Here is a 5,410-nt window from a genome sequence, read left to right on the forward strand (position 1 = left end):
GTTTCCATGGACACTTTAAGTTTCTATTGTTATTTTTTAAGTTATGCTTGCTCAATAGAAGTTTTTTTTTTCTCCTTTACCATAAAAAAATTTATTTTCAAGAAACCACATATTTTTATTCAAATATTTTCAATTGAATTTTCACATCATTTTATCTCAGGCTTGAATTGATGTGAGTTATTTAATATTTCTCTCATTTTTTCTTAAGCTCTATCTACTTCTAGAGTTTTTTTCTTTTTCTTTTTTCTTTTCAATTATGTTGTGTTATATTTAATGTTGTGCTTTTTACATCCTTCTTATGCTTAATATTATGATTTTTCTATCCTTATTATGTAATGTGATGTTAATTTAATGTTATGATTTTTCAATTTTGTATCTACTTCATTTTATAATAAACAATTTATAGTTATTTTGTATGTAAATATTTCATGTTATTTAATTTCGTAACTATTTTCCATTTCTTTTTAAAATTTTTGCTATTGCATCGATATTTACATAAATCTTTTACAATATACATCTAAATGTTTCTCACACTCCCTCCCAGACTACCCTTTAAACCATTGAGAGGATGTGATTACAGCAGTTACCACTCAATTAGTAGCACTTATTGCCTAACTTCCTTACTTTACCTGCTTAGATACCCTGGTAAACATGCGTAACGGTACATACAGAACAGTTTAACTAGCATTTCCAATTAAAAACAGTAACAGGGTTTCATACATCCTACGACAAACATAACATACATACATCAAAAAACCAATGGGTCTCGACAAACTAGCCTAGTCCTTATATGAACATGACATATGTACGAGTATATACAAAACCAACACCTAAACTTCTTCCCAAGCTAAGTCCTTGAGTGGCAGAGTAGCAACAAAGTTACCACTCGAGAAATTGACCGCTACTTGGGGAGAGAAAACATTTCAAACGAGGTGAGCTATTAGCCTAGTGAGTGACTAAATAAGTATAACATCATGCTTTAAATTTGAAAACCAGCAAGCAAACTCATACTTAAAACTATTGAAACATGTAATATCTAGAAAGCATTAGACATCTGAAATCCTTAGTTGAGAGAGAACTTCTTGGCTCAATCCTTCAACGTCTAGCCTTAGCTGGGGTGGAGTGACATCGACACAACCAATGTCGAATCTACCTATGTGCACATGGTTATTACTAAGTATCGTCATACCTTAGGTACTATTGTCTGGATACATTCTCATTGTCTTTCAATGTCGGATTCTAGGTCTCATCATTAAACTCATACTTTGAAAGCATGGCATCATAAGATATATGCTTTAATACTTTTGCTAACAAGCTTCATCCCTAACGCATGCTCTTTGGATAAATACATAATGAAATACTTAAGTCATGCTCATAAACTCCTTTAAAACATAGCACGTTGATAGCTTTCATGAAACATAGCTTGCTTGGGAAATATTTTAATCATGAATATAGACAAGCATAAGTCCAACATTTCATAAGCATGTGTTACTAAACATTTGAAAAATATTGACTTTGTCAATCACAGCTTTGACTTCTTTAAGATTGGTAAGCTTCTCCTATTGGTGTCAATCCTGTGGACACAACCAAATACTTTAGCTACTTGTAATGGTATCCTTTTTTAGATTAACTTGTATAATTAAGCTCAACATCATCTCTAAAGTAGGGTATCCTCACCTCAACACATACCTTCTATGTGTCCAACACTTAGAAAAAATCTTGGTTGCTTAAGACTAAATCATGCGGCCAATTAGCATCAACCGAGTGTCAACGTCTACCTATGTGCTTATCCAGTCGCACACCTTCACATGCTCAACGCAATCCCGCGTTCCCAGCTTTGCGCACATACTCGCACACATTGCACAGCCTTTGCATCCAACATTCAATGCATTCGCCCGCTCAGCCTAACACACGTCTTTAGCCCTCTCGTGCACAGCCTAGCGCCTTCCCTTGCACAAAGCCTTTGCGTTACTTAGTTCTTACGCGCACACTGTCTTCAACGCACTCATCTACGTGTCAGCCCTCACCTCCCCCCCCCCCCATCCCCTTGAGTTGTCTGTTTGTTCAACCCAAGCAACTTCCTACTTGTTCAAAATTCTCAAAATCAATTTATAATTCAAATAACTCATTTTCCAAGCCTTTTATCAGAAAATTTCCTTCTACAAACTTGTTCAAAGTTGTCTTAACTTGCTTACCTTAAAATTTGAGCTCAAGATTCCTCCTGGTTTGGCTAGAATCTTCAAATCTTAAACATTGGCCCAAAGTTACCCAAGAGCTTGACCTTCTTGCAAATTCTTTGAATTCCAGCTTGATTCCTATGGAGTTTCCTTCAGGAATACCTAGATCATCAACTAGACTCATAAAGCTTTCAAATGGCTTTGAAATTACTTTGGTAGCACAAGTAGATCGTTCAAACCAACCTTTTGAAGCTGACCATCCCCTTTTAAACACAGACTGCATGCTCTCCTCAATTTCAAGCTGCCACATCATCCTACTAATTGAGATTAGATGGCCTGATTATGGTGACAACGGGCCACTTAATCGATGGTTAAGCCGATCACCTTCCCTTGCCCATCAATGCAAGGCCTATTCCTTACACCAACACTTGCTACCTCTTGGTCACATGCCCCTTTGGACTATGCATCGCCTAGCCTTAGCCAACGCATGGCTCAACCCATCACATCACCAACTAGGCGCACACCTTGGCCATAGCAAGATCATATTACTGCGCGTCAATTCCAACCAACGCACCCATGCAAGCCTTGGCACTTACCTCATCCTCATCGCACTCCCCTCAAGCAACACATGTCTCTTAAGCTTTACGCCAATGCAACCAGCGCAACCCAAGCATCGCTTGGTCTTCTAGCGCATAAGCTTCATGCCGCACTCGCCTGCCGCTCAACATGCAACACATATTCCAACGTAACTCCCTTGCATAGGCCTGTGGCTAACACTTAGACTCCTTGCTGCACACTGGTCAGCGCGCACGCCTAACCTCAATGCCTAGGCTGCCTTGCCCATGCCAAGTGCTTGACGCCTCGACAGCCTAATGCCTACACGCCTAACCTTGCCGCGCACATCAACAACCTCTCAAGGCCTTGACCACCGTTTTCCCCTTGCTAATGCATAGCAAGCCCTCTGCCACACTTATCCTTGGCTGTCGCACACCACAAGCTCCATGCGCCCATGCTTCACAAGCTTCATCACAATGCTAATAATCGCTTGAAACTAGATAATTAAGCAAAACATTAAAACTCTTTATCAACAATCTCTACCATTATCCGACACTCTATTATGTTCAACCATAGGAGCATGCATGATCTAAACTAAAACCTACTCGTTAAAGTAAGAATTAAATCATAAAATCATTTAAATATTGATCGAACATTCAAAAACATTAAGAACGGTCATGCTAGAAAGTATTAATATAAATTAAATTCAAGATCCATAAATTTATTTAGCAATATTCCATAAAATTCATCTAACCCTAGAACAATGAGATTACACATCATAGTGGTGTTCATCAATATTTTTATATAAGGGTAATTGCAATGGGTAGCACTTTTAGAACTTATAATTAGGTATATATCAATATTTTAGATGAAGAAAGATTCAAAGAATTATCATATTACATAACTAATATTGCATAAATGTTCTAAAATTTATTAGTATTTTATAACTAGATTTCAACTACATTTTGAGACATTTTTAATATTTTGATAGATTCTCTCTCATCTTTTAGTTTGGTAAGATTTTAAAATTAAAAAAAATATCATTTTCAAATTTAGTATTAATTATACGAGGATTTTATTTCAAATATCATTAATTATATTATCTCTCATCAATTAATTTTTGAAATATTTAATTGTTTCCTTATTAACATCATTTTCGAATTTTGATTTTATTTTGTTATTTATTAATTTCGGTTGATATTCATTTAATGCAAGATATTCAAATTAATGTTTCATTCATTTTAGAAGATTTCATTTATTTCTTTCATATTCCTAGCTGAAATCAATCAACTCTATATAGATCTCAAGTATATGTCAAATATAATGGTAATATACTACATGTAAATATACATTGCATGTCCCGTGGTTCATTTTTTGGTGTGTTTACAAATATACTGAAAAATACAAATTTACATCACGTATATTTTTCAGTATATAAGACTATATTGTACAAGTTGTCTTATTCATGCATTTGTCAAATATATCTTGGTTTATTTATAGAAAATTCAAACTTATAGTGTTATATATATCAAATATGTCTTGTTTTCTCGTTCGAACCTTCTTACTAATTCTTGCTTTCATTATGAATGCAATAGTTTTCAAAATTATAGAGAAACCTTCCTTACTTGTGTATGTTTTGAAAAGAAAACCGTTTTGAGAAATTTACAACAGCAAAAACTTCCCTTACATGCTTCTTTTGGTATTACTATATATATTTGTTCTTCCTTTACATGCTTCTTTTGTTATTATTATATATATTAATTAAAAAATCAGAATGGTAAGGAGGGCTGAAAATGTAAATTCGGCTAGACATTTGTGCAAAATAATAATCCATTAGACTATTAATGTAAAAAATAGAAAAATTAAAATAATTGTGTAATTAAATCTATTTATTTAGGCTATAGCTATATGTATAGAAAGCTCTTAAACAAATGGTAAACATAGCAATTATCTTCATTTCCCTGATTTATTTTTATCTTTATTCCTATTATACCCTTATGTGCAAATCACAAACACACACATACCTATGATTTCATGTGATTTTAATTCATGAACCTATATATTATTGGCTTCTAAAATTTTTTAAATTCTGGAACTTTGCTCATCTCAACATTTTCCTCCTACTAAATATTATTATTTTTAATTATTTGTTATCATATTATTTCTTATGACCTAACAGATTCCTTTATTTTTTCATGCCTTCGTAAGATTATCAATTTTAGAATCAGTTTTGCATTTCTAAATGAGATATCCTAACAATGTATTTTGCATTTTTCTCTCATTGAAATTCTTGATTTTGACGTCGATTCTTCTTGATTTTTGAGTTTTTTGTCCTTGAAATTCGTCATTGTGGTTGAATCCTCCTCGTTTTTTTATTGATTCTTCTTGGCAACGATTATTGAAGAAATATCAATGTTAGCATAGTGATTAGGTAGTGAAAATATCAACGATTATTTGATAGCTCCTTACACCAATTATCTTAGTACCTTTAATTTTACTCGTTTATAATGATTAATAAGTTTAAATATCTATAGTTGTAGGATCTCAAGTAATTCATGTATTCTGGAGCGATAGTTACAAGATGTTCAGGGTTAATTTGAAGTAATTAGGAGTCAACCTGAGCATCTGGGCTTCAAAGGAGTTGGAAAGGACAAGTTTTCCCCAAGGTGGCCTGGCGT

This window comes from Benincasa hispida, chromosome 4 (genome assembly GCF_027475165.1).
Source record: "Benincasa hispida cultivar pf3 chromosome 4, pf3_genome.v1.1, whole genome shotgun sequence".
In the NCBI taxonomy this organism is placed as follows: Eukaryota; Viridiplantae; Streptophyta; class Magnoliopsida; order Cucurbitales; family Cucurbitaceae; genus Benincasa; species Benincasa hispida.